The sequence below is a fragment of the Gorilla gorilla genome, chromosome 8 (assembly GCF_029281585.2).
Source record: "Gorilla gorilla gorilla isolate KB3781 chromosome 8, NHGRI_mGorGor1-v2.1_pri, whole genome shotgun sequence".
In the NCBI taxonomy this organism is placed as follows: Eukaryota; Metazoa; Chordata; class Mammalia; order Primates; family Hominidae; genus Gorilla; species Gorilla gorilla.
In genome coordinates this window covers 89,341,493-89,354,894 of record NC_073232.2, presented here as the reverse complement: position 1 = coordinate 89,354,894, position 13,402 = coordinate 89,341,493, and the positions used below count along the sequence as shown (strand labels likewise).

The following is a 13,402-nucleotide window of genomic DNA, read 5'->3' as shown; positions in this document are numbered from 1 at the left end:
CTCCACTCGGGGTGCCAGGGACTGCTGGCTGTCACCCGGGGACTAAACCACTCCCTTCGGGGAGCCCGCACGCGCGCAGAAACGTGGGCAGGTGGGATGGCCTGGCGCACCACGCGTCGGGTTCAAACCCGCGCGGGCCCTGCGGAGGCGCCGGTCTGGGACCCCGGGCTGGGGCGCGGGAGCCACCGCAGCTCCGGCCACTTGCGGCTGGTGTCGGGAAAGGAACCGGGCGATGTCGTAGTTCTGATCACTGGCGCGCCACTCCCCGGGCCACCCGCCTCCCCGCCTTGCTCTCAGCGTAACGGGCAGCCGCGCTAACTTCCCGAAACTCCGCGGAGAGAAACCCTGCCCCGGGCCGCTCCTCCCCGAGGCGCGCTCCGGGGACGGAAGTGGGTGGGAGCCGCGGCCGCGCCGCGCCTTTGTTACGGCTCGGGGACCCCGCGGGCCGAGCGCAGCGCCCCGTCGCAGCGGCCCGGGCACCCGCCGGCCTCCACCCCTGGGAGGCCCCCCCGTTCCCGCTTCGGTCCCCGGCAGGGCCACCCGCAGCCAGAGCGAGACTGACCCGCGCCTCCCGCCCCGGAGCAGAGCGCAGCAGCGCGTCCTGGCGTCTGCCAGCCCCGGCTCCGCGCGCCCCTCGGCCACCGCGCGGAGGGACTTTGCTCACCTACCCGGCTCTTCCACACCTCCCGGTGGCAGGATCGCCGCTTCCCGCCGACAGCGGCTCGGCGGCCCCGACTTCTCAGCAGCGCCGCGGCCACGCCCCGCCTCGTTCCCACCGCGCGGGGAGCGGGTCCCCGCTCGGGATGATTCACTTCGCTCCTTACCTGGAGGCTCGCGCGTCCCCACCCCTTGCGACCCGCGCGGCGGCCGGGAGCTGGCGCCCTCTGCTGGGCCGCCAGGCGGGAGCACCCTCGGACTGGGCAAGGATCGGGCGGAGAGGGTGGGGACACAGAGGGGGGCCAAGCACAAGCACCCCTGCCTATCTCAACGCGGGCACCCCTTCCCAAAACAGGGGCCAGTGCGCGGGGACCATGCTGGGTCGACTCTCGGGGGAAGCACCAGAGCTGTCCCCACGCCCCAGGACACGAACTCGCGCCCGGAGCCGACCCCCTCCACGGCCAGCGGGTCCAGCCGCGTCCTCGGAGGTGGCCCAAGAAAACCGCGATGAATCGGCATAAGCACGTCCTGTCTTAAAACACCGGAAAGGCAGATTTTACTTTGTTTGGAAACTAAGTTTGTGTCCTGTGTCTCAGTAGCTCTCAGGGTGGTGGCAGTCACGCCCCCCGGGTCCCAGGGCTGGGAAGATGCTTGGGCTAGCCCCCGCTGCAGCCCCGGAGATGCGGGGCTTTAGGATCCCAGTGGGGCTGGAGGCCAGGGCCGCCCTATCGCTCTCCCGGCCGGGGGTGTGGCTGTCCAACTCGCTCTGTCGCCCGAGTGAACTCTTCCAGCAGGTTGGCCTCTCAGGCTGTCCCCTGAGGACCTGAGAGAAACTCTGGAGGGGACCAGGAAGAAGGGAGAGAGGACATCTCCGAGACCTTCCCGGGGGTGCGCCCACACTCACGCGCCCACACTCGCGTCCCCACCTTCCCCCCCCCGACTCACCTCCGCGCGCTCCTGCAGAGCCCCGACTGTGCCCGCCCTCCTCGCCCACCTGCCGGGCCCGGGCCGGGGGCGCACACTAGCGCGGGGCCTTGGTGGTGCGGCACCGTCCCCTGCCCAAGCTGGCTCTCGAGGGGGTGTGGGCCCCGGGAAAGTCGGCCAGGGCCACTGTCGCCGTCGCCGCCGGAGCAGAGCCAGTGGCGAGCTCGTCAGGGCGGACCAGGAGCCTCCGTCCCCGAGAGCCGGCGCGCGAGTCCCGGCCAGCGGGCAGGCGCCCGGTATTAATTGTAGGGCCCCCGGGTGTCGGCCGCCAGGCGCTCTGAGTGGCTCGGACCGCTCGCCAGGCCGGCGGGGCCGGCGCCACCCACCCCCTCGGCGCGCGCCCGGCCCAGGGACGCGCCCACGCGCACGCGCCCAGCGGCTCAGGGCTCCCTGGCTCTCACAGGCTCTGCTGCCCGGAGGCAGCCGCTTACCCTGGAGCCCTGAGAGGCCCCTTTGAGTCTCCAGACCTTCCAGGGATAAATAAAATCTGGCGACCTGTGCCAACGCTGTGGGCCAGTTGCAAAGGAGACCGTCCTTGCTGTCCACGCGCACCTGTGAAAAAGTCGCGGCACCCCCCAATCCCCTCCACCTGGACCGAACCCTGCCTCGGTGGTTCTCGCACTTTAGCTACACCAGAGTCCTCCAACGTTTGTGAAAACACCATGACTGCCCCTCTTCTTGCCTCCTCCAGTGTCTGATTCTGTAAGACTTCTGTGGGGCCCGAGAATTTGCACTTCGAACAGATTCCCAGGTGATGCTGAGGCAGCCGCGAAGAATGAGAGTTAGGGCTTGTAAAAGTACTTGGTAAACGGCAGAACAGTAGATAAGTAGATAAATTTCAACCTGTTAAGTATGTTACTTGTCTGTTTCAGTAGGTAGAGGTAGTTGTGCTCCTCTGAGTGTTAGACTACTTTATGTTTCCTCCTGAATATGCACCATCAGACAAAAAAGAAAAGCGAGTGTTTTTGTTTGCTCTAAAAGACCACAGATTGTGTGGCCTAAGCAACAGAAATTGATTTTCTCACAGTCCTGGAGTCTGGAAGACTGTTCTGGAGATCAAGATGTGGTCAGGGTTGGTTTCTTCTGAGGCCAGTCTCCTAGGCTTGTAAATGACTTTTTGTGGCATCTTCACAAGGCCTTCCCTCTGTGTCTGTGTCTTAATCTTTTCTCCTAAAGACACTATATGACTTCATTTTAACTTAATCACCCCTTTAAAGACCCTGTCTCCAATTACATGCCTTTTTTTTCTGAGACAGAGTCTTGCTCTGTCACCAAGATGTGTGTCACCTACATCACATTTTTAAGTACTGAGGGTTAGGACTTCAACATATGAATTGGGATTGGGGGGGCGGGGAGGGTGCACAATTCAGTCCATAACTGTGAGTGCCATTGCTCCTAAGATGCTAGAATAAAAATTGGACTTCAGGGCCGGGCGCGGTGGCTCACGTCTGTAATCCCAGCACTATGGGAGGCTGAGGCAGGCAGATCACGAGGTCAGGAGATCGAGACCATCCTGGCTAACATGGTGAAACCCTGTCTCTACTAAAAATACAAAAAATTAGCCGGGCGTGGTGGCGGGCGCCTGAAGTCCCAGCTACTCGGGAGGCTGAGGCAAGAGAATGGCGTGAACCCGGAAGGTGGAGCTTGCAGTGAGCAGAGATCGCGCCACTGCACTCGAGCCTGGGCGACAGAGTGAGACTCCGTCTCAAAAAAAAAAAAAAAAAAAAAAAGTTGGACTTCAGCCTCCCCTATCCCCTACTCCATCTCATCCCCTCCAGGACAAGCTGACCTGTGGACTCACACATTGTCAAGTGCTGTGAAGGGAAGCTGGAAGGATTGAAAATGCAGTAAGGAAACAGCCCTCTCAACTTGATTTGTGGTCACAGTAGTAGCAGCGACACTCCAATGTGGAAAAGAATATAGGGGATCTATCAGGAATTTGAGACCCTTTGCCAGCAAACATTTCAGAACTGGCCTCTTAGCCTTTGTTAGCGATTCAACCCAGAGTCACCCTTGCCCAGTCTGCCCTCTGCCTACTCCCCGTGTCATTGTCATCCCCCATGGGCTCCATAATTAGAGACTGTGGTGAATAAATATGCCTAAGACGCCTCATTCCGCCTGCCGTCTATGGGAGCTCTGACACATTTACAGCTGGGGTAGACAGGACGGATGTGAGGTTGAGGACTTCGGTGCTGACCCCACACTACCTAGAGACATCTGAAAAAAGTCATCTTCCACAAATTGGTCATTGCCCCAAATTAAGCGCACTTACTGATCCTACTTTGTAACTTTTCTTTGTGGCTTCATCCAACCCTTGATTTATTCTTTTTTTTTTTTTTTTTTTTTTTCCCGAGACAGGATTTCACCATGTTAGCCAGGCTGGTCTCGAACTCCTGGCCTCAAGTAATCCGCCCGCCTTGGCCTCCCAAACTGCTGGGATTATAGGCATGAGCCACTGTGCCCAGCTGAACCCTTGATTTCTTAACACCAAGCCAGGCCCCTCCCCAAGCTCCACATCCAGTGGCTGCTGGATCACCATAGACACTCCAAGCACAGTAATGTGTGGCCATAATTGAACTCTTCCCCAAACTTTGTTTTCCCTGTATTACCCATCTGAGTGGATGGCACCAGCTCCACCATAGTCGTGCCTGCTAGAAACCCGGGCATCATCTGAGACAAGACCCTCTGCCACACCCTTTACACCTCACCAGCTTCAATCCGTTTGCTACAGCATCCCTGATGCCTCCCAGAGGCCTCCTTCTTCCCCACTCCCACCACTATTGCCTCAGTCCAGGCCCTTCTACTATTTCCCCTCCGGCTTTTGACGCCAGCCTCCTGACCCCTGCTCCAGCCTGGTTTCTGAGCCAGCATCCCCCACACCATATCTTCAGTGATCTTTCAAAAACAGAAACCTGATGACCCTGCAGGCCTTCTTAAACTCTCTCAATGGATTCCCTGGATGTTCCAGGAGAAATACGCAAGCTCCTTGGCCCATCTCTGGCTATGGCGTCATCTGCACCCTTCACTCCAACCATAGGGACCACTTGTGCCCAATGCCCTGCATATTCAAGAGGTTCCATGCTCTCTGAACACACTTGCTTGGTCTAGAGAGAAGGTGTCACCTCTTTTCCAGCCTCCTCCAGGAGTCACCAACTTCAGGAAGCCTGCCTGCTTCTTTCTGAACTAAGGACCCCCTTCTGCTCCCACAGCACCCAATTAAGTTGCAGTCATAGCCATCAAATGTTGGACTGTAATCACCAGGTCACTTCTCTGTGTCCTTCATTAACCTGTGAGCTGCTGGAGGGCAAAGGTCTTATCCATTTTTGCAAGTTTGAAGTCTAGATTAAACTTGATGCTCCAAAAAAATTATGTGTGTGTGTGTGTTTGCTTTAATGAATGAATGAATTCTTAGAAAGTCAGAGGATTTGTTCAAACATAGCTTTTGTTGCAAATACCTTATTTGGGGCAATGTTCACTTCCTTGATAATACTTGTGAACATTCTCCCTTAAGTCACCTCCTAGTGAAAATATAGTTTCATCTTTTAGAATCCCTAATTAGCTTCTATGCCTTCTAAATATTCTGGGTTCCTTACACAGAACTTTTCAAACTGTGGGTCCTGGAATCAATTTTGTGGATAAAGACCAGCTTTATTATTATTACTTTTTGATAAAACAGAAGTAGAAGTAAAAACACAAAAGTACATCCTACATAGTAAGAAAAAGCATTGAACCCAGGTATGGTGGCTCACGCCTGTAGCCTTAGCTACTGAGGCCAAGGCGAGAGACCAGGAGTTAGAGACCAGCCTGGGCAACATAGCAAGACCCTGTCTCCAAAAAAAAGGAAGTATTGTTTTCATGAAATCTTTTGTTTCAGTTCACTGTATTTACGAGTTGTATGTATTTATTGTATTTATGTGTGTGCAGGGTTGTTGTGTTGTCAAATGTATTCCTCCCTGTGGGTCACAGTTAAAAAGCTGAAGTGACAACTGCCTGAGGCAGTGCTGGAGCTGTGCTCACCAGAGAGCCCAGATTTATGGAGCTCTTGGAGAGGGGTACAGTTAAGCAAAGTGTGGAGAGTGAAACACAGTGCTCCCTCTGCAAACAGTAGGTGCTCTGTAAAGGCTTGTATGGCCTGGAGGTGGGTAAAAATGTACAAGTTGGGTGTGGGAAGTCCCCTTCGCTGGAGTCTATTGGGGAGTAGGCAGAAATGATACTAGTGACACAGAGAAGGGAAGAGAGACTGGTTTGCTGCTAGATGCAGCCGTTGTTCTCCAAGGTTCCCAAACAAGAGCAAGAGGTACAGGGACGTGGGATTTCCTAATCCAGTTTTCAGCACGAATCTTCCAAGATTAAAAGTCTGTTATGAAGCTAACCTTCACTGAAATAAAAGTGCTGCTTTCTCTGTGTTAAGAGTCAGAGATCTAAGAAGCCCAGAGCGGCCTGCAGCGCTCAAAACAATGTGTTCTGTTAACCGGCAGAGCTTTGTAATCTCTGATAGTCCGCTAGTCTGGAAGGCCTATTGAGAGGGGCAGAGATGAGATAGGGTTATATAACAAAGAAAAATAACAAGCAGTCCTTAGAAAACTATAACCTTGATAGTTATGCCAAGTATTTCCATCCATATTAAAAGCCTTTAACCAAGGAACCTAGATCCAGCCCACAAATATTTAGAAGGGAAGGTTCTCACTCCCTAGTCTAAAGTTTAGAATCTGTAAAAGAAGGTTGCCATGTAAATAAAGAATACATATTATTGCTCCTCATTTGTTGTTGTTGCTTTAGTTATTCTGGTCTGGGCAGATTAGAAAAATTGAAATTTGGGCCAGGGGAATGTGGATTTTTTAAAGATTTTTTTTTTTAAAGGGAGACAAATAGCGTGGGCCAGAGACAGCCAAAATTATAATAAAAAAAATTCTGGAAGACAGCTTCTCTATTCTCCTACTTCTAAAAAGAAATACACTTAGCCATGAATATTATTATGGAATTATATTTTGAATTTGGAAGATGGACAAAATCTGAAAGAAATCAGACTGTGACAAGCATGAATTTTAACAAAACTTTAAAATGGGTTCCAGATTATTCAACTTCTTTAGTTTTCGGGGCGGGAAATAAACAGGATGCTTTGGCAAAAAAAAAAAAAGTGGTTTTGAAAAAATTCTGGAGGCTGAAATATTCTTATTCTTTGATATTATTTCTAATATCAGCCATGTTTCAGCCATTGAAACTAAACTAGATGGGTGTCAGTTGAATTTCTTTTTCTAAATACAGAGAAGACTTTTTAACTATTACTATACTTTAAATATAGTTTGACCACACCAAAACTCCTGCTGAAATTTGATCTCCAATGTGGCAGTGTTGAGAGGGAGATCCTAGTGGGAGATGTCTGGATGATGGGGGCAGATCCCTCATGAATAATACACTTCCATAAGTTTGAGTTCTCACTCTCACTGGAATGCATTCATTCCCAAGAGAGCGGGTTGTTAAAAAAGAGTCCAGCTTCCTTGCTTTCTCTCTGTTGCTTCTTCTCTCACCATGTCATCTTTTTGCACACATCCACTCCTCTTCTACTTTCTGCCAGGTGTGGAAGCAGCCCAAAACCCTCACCAGATGCAGCTGCATAATCTTGGACTTTACAGCCATCAAAATCATGGGCCAAGTAAACCTCTTTTCTTTATAAATTAGCCAGTCTAAGGTATTCTGTTAAACTAACACAAAATGGACTCAAACAGCTATATTTCTTTTTTTGTTCTTTTTTTTTTTTTTTTTTTTTTTGAGACAGAGTTTTGCTCTTGCTGCCCAGGCTGGAGTGCAATGGCATGATCTTGGCTCACCACAACCTCTGCCTCCCAGGTTCAAGTGATTCTCCTGCCTCAGCCTCCCAAGTAGCTGGAAGTACAGGTTCCTGCCACCATGCTCAGCTAATTTTTGTATTTTTAGTAGAGATGGGGTGTCACCATGTTGGCCAGGCTGGTCTTCAACTCCTGACCTCAGGTGATCCACCCACTCTGGCTTCCCAAAGTGCTGGGATTACAGGCGTGAGTCACTGCACCCAGCCTGATTTCTAATTGTATAATTAATAAACCCTTCTTTAATATCTTAAAAATTCACAAGAGTTTGGGTAGTAAGAGGAATACATAAACAAAGGTTTTAATTAAAATTAACAATATAGGTGGGGCAGAACTAATTTAGCAGGAGTTGCTCCTCCTTTTCAAAGCAGCTGTCATAGCTAGAGGTCATGTAGTTATTTCTTTATGCTGCTGCCTCCTCGGGCACTATCAACTATCTTTTGGCTATTAAAATTAATGGCAAACCTTTGTCCTCTGAGGGAAATGAGTGAATGTGGATCAGAGTCAGCTACATTGGGGAACAATGCCATCTTTGGCCAAAGGGGTTGTAAAAAGCATACCACAAGTCACAGAAGGCTCTTTTAGGCCCTCATGGTAAGAGATGGCCAAAAATCCATGAAAAGGGATTTATCAGCTTAACCCAACAATATGTAGCATTCATTAGGATGCGACATCTCCCTGCACCAGTACATTGCTTTTCTTTCAGAGTTAGAGTCTTGCTCTGTCACCAGGCTGGAGTGCAGTGATGCAATCATAGCTCACTGCAGCCTCGAACTCCTGGGCTTAAGCAACCCTCCCACCTCAGCCTCCCAAGTAGCTGGGACTGCAGGCGTACACCACCATGCTCAGCTAATTTTTGTAGCGACAGAGTCTCACTATATTTCCCAAGCTGGTCTTGAATTCCTGGCCTCAAGCAATTCTTCCACCTTGGCCTCCCAAAGTGCTGGGATTACAGGCTTGAGCCATCATGCCCAGCCCAGTTGGCTTTTGCCTGCTCTCTACCTCACCTGCCACTCCCTTCTTCCAGCCTCCTGTTGGCTGTCATTTCTTTTCTAGTTGAGCACCGTAGTTTATCTGCTTCTCCATCCTCCAAGGGTTACAGAGCCAGCCAGCTTGGGTTCAAAGCTGTGTCACTTTGGGCCAGTTATTTAATCTATAATATCTATTGATCAGCTACAAACTGGGGATTATAATAGTACCCCGTTCTAAGGACAGCTGTGAAGAACTTCCGATAATATCTTAAGCATAGCAAGTGGTTAATAAATACTGACTTTTCTTAGTTATTGTAAATTAAAATTCCAGCCACTGTTCCTTCATGGAGTCACCTATTTGAATGAAAGTCACTTGAGGCTTTTTCAGTGTTGTCAGCAGTGTGCGGATGCTGGGACAAGACTTTCATACATTGTTACATGCATTTCACTTGTTTGTTGCAGAAAATTCTTACTGAGAACTTTAGGCCTATACAAGATGCTAAATAGAAAGTTATAGACCAGCATCTTTGGATTTGAGATAAGAAAGGGAATAGAAATCATTTTTAGTCACCACCAGATGAAGTCTGAGGACGTCCAGATTATATTTATATATTGCCTTTCCCAATAGACTGTCAGTTCCTCAACAGCCAACCACCAGTGCTTTGACTGAGAAGAAATTATTCACCCTTTGCCCTTGGTTTCCTTTCTCTTTTTCTTTCTTTCTTTCTTTCTTTCTTTCTTTTTTTTTTTTTTTTTTTGAGATGGAGTCTTGCTTTGTCACCCAGGCTGGATTGCAATGGTGCAATCTCAGCTCACTGCAAACTCCACCTCCTGGGTTCAAGCAATTCTCCTGCCTCAGCCTCCCAAGTAGCTGGGATTACAGGTGCCCGTCACCATGCCCAGCTAATATTTGTATTTTCAGTAGAGATGGGCTTTCACCATGTTGGTCAGGCTGCTCTAGAACTCCTGACGTCAGGTGAACCGCCTGCCTCAGCCTCCCAAAGTGCTGGGATTATAGGCATGACCCACTGTGCCTGGCCCCTGGATTTCCTTTCTAAGCAGTGTCCAAAATCCCCAGAGTTTCTTAGCTAATATTCTGCCACACACCATCAGCAGAATGCCTCAGGAGTGCTCCTCAAAGGTGACCTTCAGGATCTTGTGCCAAGAGTTCAAACAGAGACATGTCTGGGGACCCCTGCAAAGAGCTCAGTTGTGACAGCTGAGTAGAAGTGAGCTGGTGAAGAAAGGTGGAAAGGTAGAAAGAAAACTCCTGGCCGGGTGCAGTGGCTTACACCTGTAATCCTAGCACTTTGGGAGGCCCAGGCAGGCAGGTCATCTGAGGACAGGAGCTCAAGCCCAGCCTGGCCAATAAGGCGAAACCCTATCTCTACTAAAAATACAAAAATTAGCCAGGCGTGGTGGCGTGCACCTGTAGTCCAAGCTACTTGGGAGGCTGAGGCAGGAGAATCGCTTGAACCTGCAAGGCGGAGCTTGCAGTGAGCCGAGATCGCGCCACTGCATTCCAGCCTGGGTCACAGAGTAAGACTCTGTCTCAAAAAAAAAAAAAAAAAAAAGAAAGAAAGAAAAGAAAAATAAAAAACTCCAGGAAGAGGTTCTCCCAGCATGTCAAGGGTCTTGTTCTATTCATTATTTGCTTCACATAGCAGACATTTTATGCCAGCACTCAGCCACCTGAGTGACCTTGAAAGTACCACCCCTACCTGCTGCAGCATTGGTCCAGTAAGTTTATCCCTGTTTTCACAGGACAGATGAGAGCCAGCTTTATCCCCTTCTAGTGACCCCTCAAACAGTATACTCCCCTTCCTTGGCGCTCATTACAAACAGTGGTGAACATATTACTACCAGACAACAATCCATGCTGTTTTGAAAGTTTCCTGACATTCTTTAAAGACTCATGTAAGTTAAAGCCATATGCAACAATTGAAGCCTGTTTCCTCCTCTGTTCCTGGGTGAGACAGCAAACCGCTGCTTGTTGATCACACCAAGGCTAATAATCCTTCATGGAGCTGAGGATGCTCCTGCTTTTCTTGTGTCCCTCAGCTACTGCAGAGAGAAGACTTTTCTTATCAGTTCACCCCTGTTTATTAAAAACAGCCCTTTTATCTTCCTTACAAAAACTTGCCTAACTATAAACCAGGATTTTATTTAATGTGGCAGGATAAAAAATAAGTCATTCTCCCTTTCAGTAGAAACTAGAATAACACAGGAAATAAAAGGCCAGCAAAGAGTCAGAGGCTGGCTGAGTTTTTTCCTGCTGCGGATACTGATCCAAGACGTGCCTTCTGACTCTAACCTGATATGCTTTGGAGCGGATGACATAAGAAAAGGCTTAAAGAAAACTAACTCCAGAAAATTAGAGCCAAAGGACTTGCTTAGCCATGACATAAAGCTCATCAGAATCCATCCAAGGGAATCCTATAAAAATCAACAGGGCTGACACGTCATGCTTGGAGGAAGTCTATCTGCAATAGCTCAGTTGATACAACCAGGAGATTTGCAGACAAGTTACAGGAATAGCTCATGACCTTGACCTAAAAGTTGCACTTAAACCCTACAGGCACATCCTTCAAGAGGGCTCAAAGAGAATCAGTAGGAAATCTGTGCCGAAGATCAAAATCTGGGGGTAATCATAGGTCTTAAGAATAGTGCTTTCCTCCAGACAGTGTAATAGATCTTTCCTAAGAGATTAAGACTACAGCTGCTGAGCTGGCCAGCAAAATGCCCGTGTTGCCAGGGCTGCAGGCTCAGTTTTCCAGGGTGGTGGGCAGGTTTGGCAGTGAATCTTAGACATCATGTGCACTTTCTGATCATTGCTGCTGCTGTGTTCTTGCCACTCCCTTGTCGTCCCCAACTCAGCCCCTCCTCCACTCCAGTCTGCTCTTCTTCCCAAAGTTAATAGCAAGACAGTAGGATTAGTTAGGTTCCTTTCAGCTAATGGGAAGTCCAGGGCCTTTTAGGATAGTCTTAGTCTGGTGATACTTGGTCTGTTTCCCTGTAGGTTGTTTTTGTGAGCTTCACCCCCAGGCTGGTGGCTGCTGGTCCTAGGCCTCCTGTCTGTGCTTGAGAATGTCCATAAGAAGAAAGAAAAAGTCACTTCTGGAAGTCTTTTTTTTTTTTTTTTTTGAGACAGAGTCTCACTCTGTTGCCCAGCCTGGAGTGCAGCAGTGCAATCTCAGCTCACTGCAACCTCCGCCTCCCAGGTTCAAGCAATTCTCCTACCTTGACCTCCCAAGTAGCTAGGATTACAGGCTCCTGCCACCACACCCAGCTAAATTTTTTTTTTTGTATTTTTAGTAGAGATGGGGGTTTCACCATGTTGGCCAGGCTGGTCTTGAACTCCTGACTTCAGGTGATCCGCCTGCCTCTGTCTCCCAAAGTGCTGGGATTACAGGTGTGAGCCACCGCGCCCAGCCTGGAAGTTTTGTTTAAAGGAGACAGAAAAATAACTTTCCCCAAAGCCCTCAGGAACTTAGAGCTTTTGTGTGTGTGTGTGTGTGTGTGTGTGTCATTAGCTTTAGTTACATGTGTTGCTCCCTAAATGAATCACTAGAAAGGGAGGGGGCAGTACCTCTTGACCAGTCAGCCCCACCCTGGAGTTGAGGACTTTGACTGTGTTCTATTGACGCCCATGAGGGTGGTGGTGGTGGGGAGTTGGGGGGAGAGGGCGAGGCGGGGGAGTGGGGAAAGGGAAAACATGAGCAAAATTGGGGTTCTGTTACCAAAGGAAAAAGAAAGAAAAGAAGATAGAAAGTCGACGAAGGAGGCAGTTGTGATGTCCTCTTGATACGTCCACAGGACATATCACTATTTTATATATATATGTATATATATATATATATATTTTTTTTTTTTTTTTTTTGAGAGAGAGAGAGAGAGTCTCACTCCATCACCGAGGCTGGAGTGCAATGACATGATCACGACTCACTGCAGGCTCGACCTGTGGGGCTCAAGCCAGCCTCCCACCTTAGCCTCCCGAGTATCTGGAACTAAAGACACATGCAAGCATGCCCAGCAAATGTTTGTGTTTTTTGTAGAGATGGAGTTTCACCATTTTGCCCTGGATGGTCTTAAACTCCTGAACTCAAGCAATCCTCTTGCCTCAGCCTCCCAAAATGCTGGGATTACAGGTGCGAGCCTCTATGATAATTCTTAATCACAAGAGCTATGGCTGTCTTTATGCTGTTCCCCACATTTTCTGTCTCTCTGGGCACGTGGTGGCATTGTACTTCTTGGCTCTCTTGTGGAGCCCTATCATTGGATCTGGCCAATGGGCTGTGAACAGAAGAGATGTATGTGACTTCTGAGCCAGAGCATTTGATAACGTGTGCTGGTTTCTTCAGAGAGAGTTTCTCTCCCCTATCACAGGGGCCAGCAATTCTCCCTGTCACCCTGGGCCCTGGAGGGGAGACAATGAAGAGTAATGAGCAAGTAGCATGGTAAAGAAACAATACACTTTGATGTTTTGATAATTTGTTACTGTAGTGAAAGCCTAGTATCTTTTGACTGATACAATAGCTAACATCTGTTGAGTGTTTGCTGTGCTCCAGGCATGTGGTCACACATTATCACTATTCCCTATAGATATGAGAAACCAAAAGCTGTAGAGGCTCCTCTCATCTACCCACAGCCACAGAATGACTTTATCCCTGGTAATTTGTACAAATTAGTTTACCTAAGTATATATCTAAGTGCAGATTGCCCAATGACACAACAGATAAATGTCCTAAGGATTTTGGAGCAGCAACCAAGTGAGTTTTGGGGTGTGCGTCTGTGTGGGTGTGTATGTAGGGGATATCAGAAATAATACAGGAACATTCAAGTGTACACGTGCAGTGTGACTTCAGTAAGAGGAGAAAGGGAAAAGCATGCTTTGGGAATGAAATTCCCCGTGGTTCTCATATGTTTCTGCACATCTTGTGATCACCA

At 49.1% G+C, this 13,402-nt stretch overlaps 1 protein-coding gene across 1 annotated transcript in view; it reads right to left on the bottom strand.

Annotated features, from left to right (window-relative positions):
• LOC101129712 (supervillin) overlaps positions 1-1,933 on the bottom strand; it is a 277,906-nt gene extending 275,973 nt beyond the window's left edge. The window contains exon 1 of the mRNA XM_063710246.1: positions 1,603-1,933. The gene's annotated coding sequence lies outside the window, so the exon portion shown is untranslated. The remainder of the gene's footprint in view (positions 1-1,602) is intronic.
• Between the last annotated feature and the right edge of the window lie 11,469 nt (positions 1,934-13,402).